Source organism: Phaenicophaeus curvirostris, chromosome 1, assembly GCF_032191515.1.
Source record: "Phaenicophaeus curvirostris isolate KB17595 chromosome 1, BPBGC_Pcur_1.0, whole genome shotgun sequence".
NCBI lineage: Eukaryota > Metazoa > Chordata > Aves > Cuculiformes > Cuculidae > Phaenicophaeus > Phaenicophaeus curvirostris.
The window spans coordinates 9,070,601-9,086,528 of NC_091392.1; the positions used below are offsets into that span (position 1 = coordinate 9,070,601).

Genomic DNA, 15,928 nt, shown 5'->3' on the forward strand with positions numbered 1-15,928 from the left:
TAGTTATATATAATCTATATTAAAATAAAATATACAGTTACACATAGCTGTATTCTTAAAGTGAATTAACAGCATTTGCAAAAAAAAAAAAAAGAAAGCTAACAGAGAAGGTACACTGGTCTCTGTTAAAGTCACACCAACTATTTAAACTCTTTTACTCACAGTTTTACATTATTCTTTTTTGAAGACCACAGCATAAAGAGCTATTGCTCATGTGAGACCTGCCCTTATTTCCTTTTGGTGTACAGGACTTCAGTGAACCTGTTGTGATCACCATTTCCTATTGAACTGTCATGACGAACTTGGAGAGATACCATCCCGGATGCAGGTGTTCAGGTCAAACAAGAGAGAAGAAAGTTCAAAAGCATTCCCTCCCACAATTCCTGATGTTGTAATGCCAGTGCACTGTGTCACAGGAAGTCTCTGAAACACCCATGTGAGGGTGTACTCGCCCAGTAAAACACCCAAACGTATTTCATAGCAGCTGATAGTCAAAAATGGGTTTTATTAATTGGTTATTAAAACAATTTGTTCAGATACACTGGGAAGACATACTCAATTATAAACAAGCCTTATAGATTGTCTTCTATAACATATATATCAGCTTCATCAGCCTGACCAGAATTTCCCTGTTAATTGCAATAAAAGGTGTTGTTCAATAAGCGTGTTATCCTGGCTTTTCTCTGATTGTATATAATAGCTGAAAATCTCTCTGAACTGTGTATGTTGCTGATGTTATCAAGAAAGCTAAAATTCTTTATGCCATCATGTGGAAAAGAGGGCTGGAATTAATTCTTCCCCCATGTCCCTGGAGACACACACAACTTGTGTGAGTTTAATGAAATTTGCTAAGATTTCTGTGTATGTCATTAAGCAGCTTTGTGAAACAATTACCATGTTGTTCTTCAATGATGTGCAACTATCAGTCATAACCAAAAAAACAAGTGGCTTTTCTGTTCATAGGAGCACATGATCTATGTAAAGAAGTCTTGCCTTATAGACTACTCATTGGACTGCAGTGTAATCGACACGTAATGAGTTATTGAGACAAGTTTAAATAGAAGCCATTGTGTCATGTAATAATAATTGCTATTTAGGCTCTAGGCACTGGTGCTAATATTAGCAGCTGACTAGAAAACTTATATATGAAAACAGAAAACATTAAATGCAACAATAAAACAAATTATATGAAATAAATAGCTAACTTTAAAGTATATCATCTTTCTTAGATACTGAGCCAAGAGAGAAGGTGATGTCTATCTTGCCCAGCAAGATTCATTAACAAATCTGAAAACATTTTGTAAATTACCGTGCTATGAGATAAAAATCAGATCTAAACTTTAAATATTATACTACAGAGTCAAATAATTACACTTTGCTAAAACTCTGCAGCTGGTACTGCTTTTAAAAGGGTTTTTTGTGTGTGTGCATTATAATCAACTGTGTGATTGTGCATTCTGTGTTCAATTTCCAGAGCAACATCTTAATGGCCATTGCCCAGGACTGTTGGCTTTCCCTAAATGTTCCCTGGAGTAACGTTTCACTTATAAACACAATTTTAAATGTAGCCTTCTGTGGCACTTTTCTTGTGATCCTCAACCTCTGCAAAAAGGTTATGTTTTAAAAACATGTGGTGAATGCTGGCCACCTGTTAAAAGCTAATGATGCCGAAAGAAAGCTTGCCATGTCAGGACATTTTGTTAGGGGAGGTGATAAAAATGACAGAAAACTCTCAAGCTGGAGCAGCATTAACTTTACTTATTTTGGACTCCACCCTTATAAATGCTACTTCAAAGGTAGCCTTAATCCTCTTGAAAGAATTGGGAAAAGGTAAGAACAGGGAGCTTTTAGAATGATAATTGCAAATGTGCAATTTTCTGTGCAAGTTTTACACTCCTATCTAGAAAGGAGATTTATTTAATCTTTCTTTTCCTCTAGAGAGTACAGGTTAATAAAAAGACCTATAGAGAGATTTAAGAGTGATCTGTTCAGAAATAATGGGCCTGTCTTTTCTCATACACTGGGCATACAACATCATCAGTAAAAGAGAATGGGTGGTTTCCAAATCCACTTGAAAATAATGCTGTTCTACTGGTAGAGCTGTATTAAAATGAACAGACAAAAAAGATGGATTTAGATTTGCAGAATTAAATAAAGGGCTAAAGCATAAACAGAGATCAAAATAAAGGTGAAAAAACTACTCACATTTTCCTCTGTCTCCGTCTTCAAGATTAAGATGTTTTGCAAGTATCAAACAGATTTTTAGGTAACATCTGCCTAAACTTGATAGAAATGCATGTTAAGTTTCTTTTTGCCCATAGTTAGATTTAAGTACGAAATCAGTAAATATTAAGAGGAAAAAAGGGTAAAGGTAGGTAAAATTACATATTGCTGAATAAAAATGGAGCCATAATGCTGTAACTGCAGCTTCAAACTGCATTTTTATCTTGTCTCCAGATGCCACTGGCAAAATAGATTGTTTGGATCCAAAAAAAGAAGAAACGGTGTGTTTATGCCAACACATGCTTGATATCCTTACTCTTATTTGGCACCTAGAAGAACCAGAGGATCCAAAGTTCAAAGTTAGGTCCCATTTTTGTAATTACATACAGATGCATAAGTAGGATGATAGTATGCAAATGAATGGCTCTTTTACATAACAAAGCACACTTGTCTGTTTCTTACTAATCATTTACAGACACTGCAATTGCTTTAAGCAGAAGTAGAAATTAGAAAGCTAAGAATGGTCTCAGCCAGTAACTTTTGCAAACTGTTCTCATAGTAATCAGCTGAATAGCATCCCTGTATGTAAAGGTTTCCTTTTCTTTCTTGAAGAATTTTTTTCTGGATCTAGGATGTCTCATTGTTTCATTTGTACTCATGCTAATACTTTCATCCTTGAGTGTCCAAGTGATGCTAGCAATTTAGTGAGGCCACTTAGATTACAATTGATTAATGCTTCTCCTCAAATTTCATGACTACTTCAGAATACAAACATAAATATATAGCCAATTTTAACTTGTATAAAATAAACTTGGTGTAAAGAGCTCTTGTTTTTTCAAGAGCTTAAATTGTCATAGAGCTTGAGTGATTCTTTTGGCTCCACTTTTTTAAATAATATTCAATTTAAACATGGAAAACAAAGACAATATATATTGAATCTGTATAATGTGTAGAAACTCCATCCTTTGAAGTTTTAAGTTTTGCAGATGCCTTCAATGGAAATATAATAGCAACTATAATTACTTGGTTTTTGAAGTAAAGAACAGTAGCAATTTAAAATTTCTTTCTAAAATTACTCCTACTCAAAAAAATCCAGAGCTGTAAAGAAGCAGCAAATAAACAATATGATTACAGTTTTTAGTGGAAAATGTGACATTTAAATGTGCAATTGTAGCTTCACTGCAGCATTCATTGTACCTAAACGATAATCATTAAATTAGAACTTGTAAAAAAGTTTTACATTGCAATATTTTTAAGACTGAAGTGGTAAAAAACCCAAAACTTTTTTTTTTTTTTCAGCTAAACTAATTTCTCAACTGATTTTCAAGAAGATGGTACTCTAAAGGCCTTATTTTACTAAATTTTATCTATCTTCTGTGGATGAGAACAGTGTGTCTGAAAAAGTCTGTAGCCTCAACACATGAACTCAGGTATTCATTCATCTCTCGAACTGTCACTGACAGAGAAGGCTGTGTCCCTGCACTGAGGGTTGGCAAATCAGACAGTTCCAGCAGAGGGAACACTAGGTCCTCTCTGGGTAAAAAATAAAGTGGGGAGACATTTTTTACATCAGCATATTTACTATGCATACATATGTAATACAAATATCATGTGTAATACAGCAAAGGTATATAACAATAAAACCTGAACTTTCAGCTAAAATGGATGTTGAATACAAAATAGGTTTCACCTGAATGTATAGCCTTTGACTTTGTCTACAAGGACAGACTCCTCCATTAACTCCTAAATTCTTACTTAAGCAGTGTATTATACTCTACGCTGAATTTAGTGGAAACTATTCTGTCTAGTAAGTGGAAGTTGTAAATTAATAATGTAAAACTCTGTAAGAACATGAACAATAACGCTGAATGAATGGTAAATTCTTGTCTTTATTCAGGAAACAAATACTGCTTGGGTGACATATTATTGTAAAATCAATGGAAGTACTGTAAAATAGCAAGAAGTCATCTGATACTAAATTCTGGATTTATTGAGATGCTTCAGAGTCTAAATTTTACTTCAGTAGAAGTTCTGCTCAACTAAAATTTAAATATGCAACTGTAGCAAAGTGATTTTCAAAAATCCTCCTCCAAGTTACTTATCTACATATATTTACATGTTTTCTGTAAGGTTGGTTCTTTCCCTAAGAGGAAAGAATGCAACTTGTTCTAAAAGTACTGTATTGTAAAAGCATGCAATTGTCTCCTTTTACTGTTCAGAACACTGAGGGATCTGTCTGATGATACATTGACCCATTGTCCAAATTTAACCCACTTCTGTATTCAAAGACTTAACATATAACTTCCTAGGCAAATCCAGGAATATGTGCTGGGCCCCCATACTGGCCTTTAAGCAGTTCCAGTTTTATCACGTGCATATGCTAATGACTGAAAATTGCAGTGGAAAGTAATCTATAGCCATAGTAACTGTTTCATGATTTCAATCATCTTGCATAAACAACCTTCTCCCCTAAGATATCTGCTTAGCCTCATTTTGTGCTGAAATTTAAAAAAGGAATATTTTTCTGCAATATTATATAACAAAGGAACGTTCATTTTATTGCAGACATTATAAATCAGATCAGCATTTCTGTTGGGAAGTAATATTTCATGGAAACAGTAGCACAGAGACCTACAGTAAAGTTCAGCCTTGTAACTCTCTCTCATTGTTCCTTTTTGTATAACAAAACAGGTGTCATTGACATTTGGAGCCAACATTCATGCTTGAACAGCTACATTCTAAACACATTTAAACAAAAGACAAAGGCAGTCATTACTTTGGAGTTTCTTTTTTTATGGATTCATACCTTCTGGGGACAAGAGATAACTGAAGGTAAGATGAAACCTTTAGATGTTGTCTTCATCAGAGTGTTGACACTCTTCCTTGGGGGCTGACAGCTGCTGATGAATTCATTTTAAACATGACACACAAAAAGAACAGAAACGCTATTTTAGTTTTATTTCCTTTCTGAAGAAGAGTAAGAACAGAAACTAGAATCGATCATAATGGGAAATCAAATCTTTACTAGTTTGCAATCAAAGAAAAATAATGAACAGACACATTAAGAAATCTTTCCAAAATTTTCTTCAGCTAATGAGATACAGTTGGAATTTTTAGTTGAATTCTGACATTTTATCTGTTCATATGAAGGTGCTGGAGCTATCATCATGCCAGAAATATAGTCAGAAGTTGAAATGCAATGAAATTCTTGACCAAAGGGATCAATTGTCTTCTCTTCACCTAACAAAGGTACTTTATTCTGCTCTGTTCTCCATCACTAAGCCTTTGGAATTACTTTATACTGATATTGATTAAACTTCTCTTAATGCTACTTTGATATTGAGACCGTTACTTCTAATTTAAGGAAAACATTTCTTAGGTTTTTACTTTTTGACAGAATTTCAGTTCTTTATGGAAAACACAATGGTATACATCCATAACTCCCGAATTTTCACTGAAATCCTTTCACATTCTAAATTTCAAATAAAAAGTAACCCGGTCTTATCTTGTGTCTTAGTAGTTTGTCTCTGTCAGCTCAATGTGATTGTTACCACTAATTTAAGGCCTGACTGCGTCCCATTGGCTTATGCTTGCTGATAACACCTAGTATATTTAACTATACACTGTTCCTTAGATAACTGAAGGGCATATGATCATAAAATATTCATTAAAAGGATAGTATATGGGTTTTGATTGCATTAGCATAACCTCCTTAAGGAATAGTAGTGATTCCAATCTTGTATTCCTAACTTTTTCAGAAGACTTGTATAACACGTAGAAATTTCATCTGGTCAAAGAATATGGGAATATGAATTTTTAAGGCTGAGCATATATAAATGTTTGGAACAATAATTCACTTATACTACTTTTATGCATTACGAAATGAAAGCATGCTCAAAGCTTTTCCTATATGATTTGCATACATAAAGATTCATGGAGCTTGATAAGGGCCACGTATATCAATTGTCCTCTGGAAAAGATCCTTGATTGAATGGTAGGGTAAGTGTGACATAAGGAAGAAGCCCATGCTTTACCTGCAGAAGAAATTCAAGTGAATGCAATGATACCATGTCAATATTAACATTCTTTGGAGAGTGGAGCAAAGCTTTGTAATACCATGTACTAGTCTGGTAGCTCTTATGAGTAGGATCAAACCAAACGGTGGTTTTCATCACTAACACTTCAGTGATTTCATTCAAAACAGGGAATATTTTATTTAAAGAGAAGACAGACATGCAAATAAGGTTTAATATCTTCTTCTGAAGTTGCTATATATTCTACAAGAGATTTTGTCTGCTATAAGCAAAATGTTTTCACAAATAAAGTTACCCTAAGTTCTATTGCAAAGAAGTGAGGAGGAAATAGCTGGAACATAGATCTAAGTAACTACAGAAGATCACTTTGCCTTTAGAAAACATAAATAAGTAGAAATAACTTTTTATGAAACAAGTGGAGGTAACACATGAGATAAATATTCTGTACTTTTTCATTATTATCCTATCTATTACTTAGGCAGAACTCAATTTAATTTATATATGGTTAAACTGAGAACCAGCTTGTGAACCTAAGACCATTGCAAGTACATTTAAGTCTTTCAGTCTTAAAGGTAATTTAGACATACACTAAATTCCTAGACTGAGAGACTTGGCTTTGAGTCTTTTAAAATAATCCTGGCCAGTGTGGACAAACCAAAGAGGTATAACTTTGAAATAACATCAATAAGAGAGACATTAATATGTTACATTAGCAATGTTCCAATTTCGGTACAGTCATAGTAGGGAAGTTAGGTGATCTAGTACAATGATGTAAATAGAACTGTAGCAGGGAGCATAACTGTCCAAAGTGGGTATCAACAAAATCAGAATTTATCATGGCTATAGGCTTGTCTCACTTACTTAGTCTTTTAACATGAGCTCGTATATTCTGTACAGACACAGTGTTATGCTGAATTTCCTAAAAGTACAGATATATATGTATTACTATAGTTAATTAAGGCATTAACACAGAATATAATTAGCTGTGTTTAATCCCAGATTGTTTTTAAAAACATTTTATTTGAAGGCGCAAGTCTATGTTCCTTGTCCTTCCCTTTCAGGTGGGACTGAATTTGGGGCATAAAAATATACAGGATCAAAGTTTTTCCATGTTAGTTTCCCCTCATGACACATGCGCATATGCATATATATATATGTAAAAAAACATTTATAATCTGACGTGCTACCCTTTGCTTTTTAATGAAATCCAGGAAGAAAAGAAAGTGATAGCAACCTAAGTGGAATTAATTCTGCTCACAGAAATTTCTCACAATTTATTTAAATGTTGTTTTTTTCTGCAAGGTTAATGCACTCAGCAAAACATAAATCCAAGCTTGGAGGTTCCTACCTTTTTTCTGAAACAAAATTTGTTTGCGAGCAGCTTGAAGCTGTTATTTTGTGAAATTTCTAGCACAAAAAATGTCCTCCTTCTTTCTGATACTCTGCTATTGACATAGCAGATCTATCTATAAATTTGATTCGCAAAGGTGCCACTTAGCACAAAAGCGTTTCATAGGGATATTTTTCCCCCAGGGCTGCTTTTTGTAGAATGCAGTTTCTATGTGCAGATACTGATTTTTACAAGTATATTATTTCTTTACTCTCAGCTCTGATCTACATCCAGTCTGTCTGCAATTTTTTGCCATCACTGGAAGGTAGTCACAATTTGTTTGAAGAAAGCACGTTTGATGTAAAAAGCTGTGTGCTGGACTTGCACATTTGAAGGAGATTATTTTGTGCCCCTTTTTATTGCCAACAGAGATTTGAAGTAATAGCAGCCATTGTTAAAGAGAATGGAACATAAAATAAACTTTTATTGCTCTAGAAACAGTCTGTTTCTTACCTTTTCATAGTGATACATGATACTTCTGCACATTTTGGCAACAGATATCTTATAAAACATTTAAGTTTTTGCAAACATCAGGCAAGTATATGTGCTTTTATGCTTATATCTGCAAAGTATCGTATACAGTTTAAAACCTAAGTAGTTAGAGGGCATTTAACTGTTCCCTCCTTTGCAAAACAGCTGTACTCTTGTCAGATGAAGTAAAATTTACTGCTAGAGAAAAGTGTCAGGAGTCACATCTATTGCTGTTAAGCTTCATATTAATGAGATCACACCTTCTAATCTCTTCCTAGTGATACTGCCAGTGCTTAACACATTGCTCAGAAGTTGTGACAGGACACAGAATAAGTTTTTAAATTCACACAAGCAATACTGTAATTTCTCACTTTCTCGATAAATGATTGTGAAGATGTAGATGGTTCTCAGACACACCTGTTCTGGGTGATGGAAAATGTTATTCCAGGAAAGAAAATAAATGCAGTTTTAGTTAGGAGAGATAGGATCTTAGCCCTTCCCTTTCACATTTGGGAATGAACCTGTTACGACTGAAAAGGTATGATACAGAGAGAGTACTCCTAAATTGTTGTCCTCAACATTAAGTTAAAGCATTGATTGTATATTTGATCTCTTCATTGCCCTCTGTGTTTTAAAACCTAGAGCCTCAAGAAATACACCCTGGCTAAGACCAGTCAAGCAACGTCAAGCATGCTTTTATGCTCTGTCTTTGCACACTTCATACCCTCATCTACTGCCATTGTCACTTCCCATGCTTTTTCTTTCATCTACATTAGTATTCAGGTTTTGAAAAATCTGTTGCTTTTTTTTTTGTGATGTCCATTGTTTTAGAGCTACAAAGTGACATTATCATCTTCCAACAGTCCTGGAAGACTGGGGAAGTCCCACTGGACTGGAGGCTGGCTGATGTCGTGCCCATCTACAAGAAGGGTCGCAGGGAGGATCCAGGAAACTACAGGCCTGTCAGTCTGACCTCAGTGCCAGGGAAAGTCATGGAGCAGGTGATCTTGAGTGCTATCATGAAGCACATGCAAGAGAACCGGGTGATCAGGCCCAGTCAACATGGGTTCACAAAAGGCAGGTCTTGCCAGACTAACCTGATCGCCTTCTATGACAAAGTGACTCGGCTGCTGGATGAGGGAAAGGTGTGGATGTATCTTCCTGGACTTCAGTAAAGCCTTTGACACAGTTTCTCACAGCGTTCTGCTTGAGAAACTGTCAGCCTCTGGCCTGGACAGGCGCACACTCTCCTGGGTGGAAAACTGGTTGGCTGGCCGGGCCCAGAGAGTGGTGGGAAACGGTGTGAAATCCAGCTGGAGGCCAGTGACAAGTGGGGTTCCCCAGGGCTCAGTGCTGGGTCCAGCCCTGTTCAATGTCTTCCTCAATGACCTGGATGAAGGCATCGAATGCACCCTTAGCAAGTTTGCGGATGACACTAAGCTGGGTGGAAGTGTCGATCTGCTGGAGGGTAGGGAGGCTCTGCAAAGGGATCTGAACAGGCTGGACCGCTGGGCAGAGTCCAGTGGCATGAGGTTTAACAAGGCCAAATGTCGGGTCCTGCACTTGGGGCACAACAACCCTGTGCAGTGCTACAGACTAGGAGAAGTCTGGCTAGAAAGCTGCCTGGAGGAGAGGGACCTGGGGGTGTTGGTTGACAACCGACTGAATATGAGCCAGCAGTGGCCCAGGTGGCCAAGAAGGCCAATGGCATCTTGGCTTGTATCAGAAACTGCGTGACCAGCAGGTCCAGGGAGGTTATCCTCCCTCTGTACTCAGCACTGGTGAGACCGCTCCTCGAATCCTGTGTTCAGTTCTGGGCCACTCACCACAGGAAGGATGTTGAGGCTCTGGAGCGAGTCCAGAGAAGAGCAACAAAGCTGGTGAGGGGGCTGGAGAACAGGCCTTATGAGGAGCGGCTGAGAGAGCTGGGGTTGTTTAGCCTGGAGAAGAGGAGGCTGAGGGGTGACCTCATTGCTCTCTACAACTACCTGAAAGGAGGTTGTAGAGAGGAGGGTGCTGGCCTCTTCTCCCAAGTGACAGGGGACAGGACAAGAGGGAATGGCGTCAAGCTCCACCAAGGGAGATTTAGGCTGGACATTAGGAAAAAATTTTTCACAGAAAGCGTCATTGGGCACTGAAACAGGCTGCCCAGGGAGGTGGTTGAGTCACCTTCCCTGGAGGTGTTTAAGGCACGGGTGGACGAGTTGCTGAGGGATATGGTTTAGTGTTTGATAGGAACGGTTGGACTTGATGATCCGGTGGGTCTCTTCCAACCTGGTTATTCTGTGATTCTGTGATTCTGTGATTCTATAGTACTACAGTAGTACATGGGAAGGCAATGGTGGCAGCAAATAAAAGTTGCTCCTCTCCTCTCCTCTCCTCTCCTCCTCTCCTCTCCTCTCCTCTCCTCTCCTCTCCTCTCCTCTCCTCTCCTCTCCTCTCCTCTCCTCTCCTCTCCTCTCCTCTCCTCTCCTCTCCTCTCCTCTCCTCTCCTCTCCTCTCCTCTCCTCTCCTCTCCTCTCCTCTCCTCTCCTCTCCTCTCCTCTCCTCTCCTCTCCTCTCCTCTCCTCTCCTCTCCTCTCCTCTCCTCTCCTCTCCTCTCCTCCCTCTCCTCTCCTCTCCTCTCCTCTCCTCTCCTCTCCTCTCCTCTCCTCTCCTCTCCTCTCCTCTCCTCTCCTCTCCTCTCCTCTCCTCTCCTCTCCTCTCCTCTCCTCTCCTCTCCTCTCCTCTCCTCTCCTCTCCTCTCCTCTCCTCTCCTCTCCTCTCCTCTCCTCTCCTCTCCTCTCCTCTCCTCTCCTCTCCTCTCCTCCCTCCCTCCCCTCCCCTCCCCTCCCCTCCCCTCCCCTCCCCTCCCCTCCCCCTCCCCTCCCCTCCCCTCCCCTCCCCTCCCCTCCCCTCCCCTCCCCTCTCCCTCTCCCTCTCCCTCTCCCTCTCCTCTGTTTAGCAACAAGATCAGGGAAAGGAATGTATCATGCATGAAGCAAGCTAGTGGTGCTAGTGGTCTTTTCATGAACTCCTGCAGCTGCTCTGCTGAGTTTAACTTCCAACAAGGTTTTCAATGTTGCTTGCACAGCTTTGCCATCCAGGAACAGAGGGCTCATTGTGTGATGCCAAGGCTTTAGGTACTACATATTGCATGATCCTGGGTGCACAGGACAAGAGAAGGCATTACTGTTTGAACCCATTTTGTCCTTCCTCTCTCCCAGTTCTATTTATTTGATCCATGTTCTTAACTATACTGTGCAGGCTCTGGGTGGCTATTCTCTGAATTTTCTTTGATCTAACTGTTTATGCCTTTATTTTCCTTTTGGGTGCTTAATAAATGGTAGAGGATTACTTATTACCAGAGGGAAACTGGAGAAGGACAATATGTGTCAGAAAATATCTGTGTGGTATCAGTTCTTTCTTTGTTATAAATAGCACACCTCCATAGTGAAATAAATCATTTACACCCGTGGAAGGAAATCTTATCACTCATGGATTAAAAAGGAAACATCCTCTAACTTTCCCAGCAAGCAGCTGATGAAAAAAAAAAAGTTTTGAGGGTGAAAATAGAAGTTCACACTTAGGTTAGTTTCCAAATGCAATATAAGATCCTGAACCACATTTTGCATTTGCTTTTTACGGCTGAGACTGTGTTCTTGCTGCCTGTGTAAAACTTTAATCATGAAAACTGTAATTTTCTCTTCCACATAGATCTTGTAAGTAGTTGTTTTTAGTCCAGTGACTTGTGTATTTAACATTACACTTTTGTATAACAGTGAGGCTCACTGGGATCTCATTTAAACTGAGACACAATTAGGGACAATTCTGGTTAAATCAATGCACATATGACAGTACAAAATATGGATGAAAAAGGCCCCAGGGTTGTGATGTCAAAAATACAGCTTCAGTACTGTTAATAAATAAGAAGTAAGATAAGTGATGGTAAAAAAAGGACCTCATGCTTATAAGAAGGTTCTGATTTAGATTTTCAGAACACACTGTGTATGTATGTACTGTGAGTTCATTTCTGCCAGAGAAAGGTAAATTGCAAAAGGTCAGTGAGACAGCAACACATGTTCTGTGCACAGGGAGGTGATTATTGCTGCTAAATTGTTTAGTCTTGTCCAGGTTTGTATGTGATTTCTTTGTGGTTTATTGCTAGCAAGAGAAAACCTATGTATATTAGAGAACAGTTTCGGTTGAATCATCTAAATGCAGCATTTATGTTTTAACTATATCATTTTGGTATTGGGTGAACCGTCAAGACAAGTTCAGGTCTTTTTGCAATGTTAATTCTGACTTCATCTGTGACCTTGGGCCTTTTTGCTGCTGTGTAATAGCAGGTAAAGATGACATTAGTGTTTTATGCTTCTCTGTTGAAGTTATTAGTACTTAGTCTTAATGGACTTGCAGCCCTTTCCCTCAGCAGAACAGAGGAACAGCTCAACGTTCATTTCCTAAAGCAGAGGAAGGTGTTACACCATCTTTCATATACATTTAGTGAGCAGATACAGTATATAGGTAAATACCACACAAAGGCTATGAAATGCTGAGTTATCTGATGCTTTCTATGGTATGAATTTGTCTAAATCTGAGTTAATGCTCCTACAGTCCCATTAAAGTGAAAGAACAGATAGGCAACAGACAGACCTTGGTTCCTCTCTCCTCTTCTAGACAATTATCTTGAGATTAGATAAGCTGCCCTTTGGACATAGTCTTTTTTTTCTACTGACTGCAAAAGACCTAGGATACCTACTTCACATACTTCAGCATTTAATATTTAGGTACCTAAGATATAACACTACCTCTACTGCTGACTCTCTCTACTGATAGTTCTTCCACTATCTCTACTGCTGACTTAAAATTTGGCTTTTATTGCTTCATCATCATTCTTCGAATATTTGTATTTTTTACATTGTTATTATAGTGTTTTATTTTGGTAACTAACATGGAATTCTCAAGTAATGACTTGAGTCTACAGGGAGACATGATAATAATTGCAGTTTGCTGCAGTATTTCAATGGAATATTGTCATTAAATATTTTGTGTTTAACAGGTTTTACTCAATACTTACACTGCTAATTTCAGCATTCAGCAAAGGTTTTCTGTGTTCAAATCAAACCTGCAACACTCTCTTGACATGCTTGTCATTGGAATCCAAGTGAAATTACAGACCACCAATTAAAAACTCATTCAAGTGCACTGGTTTATTTTGCTTTGGGTTTTTTTGGGTTTTTTTTGTTGGGTTTTTTTGTGGTTTTGCACCCAGCCACAGCCTTTAACACATTTGGCTTTGTAATTGTGATATGCTGGGAAAGTTCAGAGGTTCTCATTGGCCTTTTAGCTTCCACTCTCACCTGTGTGGTTATACATCTCGTATTAATAAATCGAACTGTGTGTCACACCAAATAGCTGTCTGGAACTTTGCATTTGCATTTTCTTTGAATTTGCACCAACTATGTCAAGCTTTTTCTTCAGTTACTAAGGCTCAAGAACAAAATATCATGAGAAGAAAAGAACTGCCAGAAACTGTCATCTTAAACTGTTTGCTGTTTGAACATATTTCTTTCCTCTCCATGTAAATGATAAGATTCTTAGAGCAGGATTCCACAATGCATATTGCCTACCATCCTGGAGGCCTGCTTTTCATAAGGGCCTTTAAACATTAGTCTAATAACAGTAATAAATATAACTATTTTCCATATTTAAGAGTTTATCCTTGATTAACCAAGAGATGTTTATTTATCTGCTTTTGAAAATAGAAGACGGCCAATGAGGAGGTCAGCATATGTATTTGGATAATGCAAGACTATAATTTAGATGCATTCTTCAAATCTGAGAGATGAGAGTTGTGTGCTCTCAGTGCATACTAGATATCTTTTTATTTCTTTCTCTTATCAAATATGAGACTGCAACATCCATAGGTATGGTTTTTGTCTTTTGATTATCAGTACCAACTGTATCCATAAACACACACTTCAGTCTGTGCCCAGATGACTGTTTCTGTCTAATTCCCTTCCTTATTAATGTGAAATAATATGATTCTAGGAAAACTGAATTGCTATTGTATTTCAATATTCCAGAGGATGTGAGTCCTAAAGCCCAGCCACAGAGGCTGCATCAACCCTGTTTTGAAATAGTAAGATATATATTGCATAAAACAGGTATATGTGAAGTTTTAGTCCACAGTAGGTAAAGTGTCTGGAAAATCAGTTTATCTGACCCAATTTCTTTTAACCCTGCTTACCCTTGACTTTAATAAAGGAAATTCTCACTACATATGGGCTAACAAATTTCTCAGTCCCTAGGTATTTTGTAGTAAAATTCAGTTTTCCACAAGCAAGTTGTTAGTGTCCAACTGCTTTTTTTTTTTTTTTTTTTGTGGTCCTGAAAAATCTGTCTTGGCTGAAGAATTTGCTCTTCACAATCTTCCTTTTCACTGCTTGATTTTAACCCTCTGTTCTGAACTCATTTTGTACAAGAGCGTCATTTACTGTTTTTTTTTTCTCTATAAACATTCAATGTACTTTTCAAGGGATTATTAGTTCAAAACTAATTATTTGCTCCTACATTTTCCACACTCTTTATTAGCGTCTTCGTCATGGTTACAGTTATTAATAATAGTTTAATTATATAAGATACCACTGCATTTTTCAAAAATAATTTAAGAAGCCTTGCAGAAACCAAATCAACATCAAGCTGAAATTTTAAAAGAAAATTTTAAGTCAGGGTAATATTAGGTATTGTTAAGGGAAACTAAATGACCATTCAAAAGTAGAACACTAAAGAAAATTGACATGCAGAGACTCGTATTTTGCATATGCACTTTAGGTAGCCAAATTTTTGTCATTTATTGTTTTCTCATCCTGTGAGTGTACTTAATTCAAATAAAAAAGTTTTGTCTAAAACCCTGAAATAATTTTTACCTGTAATTTGCAGTTTCTATTGCTTTCTTCCAGCATTAACAGTGCTAGTATTTACTAATTATATACATGGAAAATACATACACAAATTTACAATTGATAATTTTAGAAATGGATCTTATTTGGAAATCAAATTACTTAGATTTTTATTGTAGAATAGTATTTAAAAAAACTAAACAGTGAAAATAAGACTAGTCCAAAACTTCCAACTATTTCCTCCCTCTTTTCCTGGTGAACTATATTCCTCACTTACGTAGATCAGTTCAGTTCTGTTTGAGACAGTTAAAATGTGCAAACTGGAATTCTAATCTTAATTGTTTTTCTGTTGCTGTTTTTCAGATAAGGCTGTAATTTATCCTCCCTCTTTGGAGCCACGTTAAGTGAATCATGAGAGAGATTGTTCTGCTTAGTGAAAATAGTCCTGGACCAGAGTTAGGAAGTTCCTCTTCCAAGCTTTGCCCCTCAACTGAGTGAAAAAAACAGGCAATTCTTAACTCTTAATTTAAAACTCCTTTCTCACCTGTCAGTTTTAGCTTTGTCATTTTCATTTGCATAAATCATTTGTCACAATTTAAAAACAGAAGCATAAGGAAACACCTGCCTCATAGGCACTCTTATTGCTCCTGACTGAGTTACAATTTCCTCAAGAGTATTCCAGCATAGTTTCTTGTGGTGGATTTTAAGAATGACAATGGTGTCTGTTGTTAAGGGCTGACCTTCTAGATGATTAATGAAGAAATATTATTGACATTCTCATCTGCTCACTTTTTGACATCTTTCTCCTTTTAATAAACAGCTTTTCCCAGTCAGGAGCTCCTGAGTGGTCAGATCTGCTTTGTTCTGTACACTAACCGTGTAACGGATACACTTTCCTTTAACCTGTCAGCATACAGGGCTCAAAT

General features: G+C 37.4%; 1 protein-coding gene across 1 annotated transcript in view; it reads left to right on the top strand.

Annotated features, from left to right (window-relative positions):
• Positions 1-4,883: 4,883 nt before the first annotated feature.
• Positions 4,884-15,928, top strand: part of SEMA3A (semaphorin 3A) — a 410,652-nt gene continuing 399,607 nt past the window's right edge. Inside the window, exon 1 of the mRNA XM_069875193.1 lies at positions 4,884-5,055. The gene's annotated coding sequence lies outside the window, so the exon portion shown is untranslated. The remainder of the gene's footprint in view (positions 5,056-15,928) is intronic.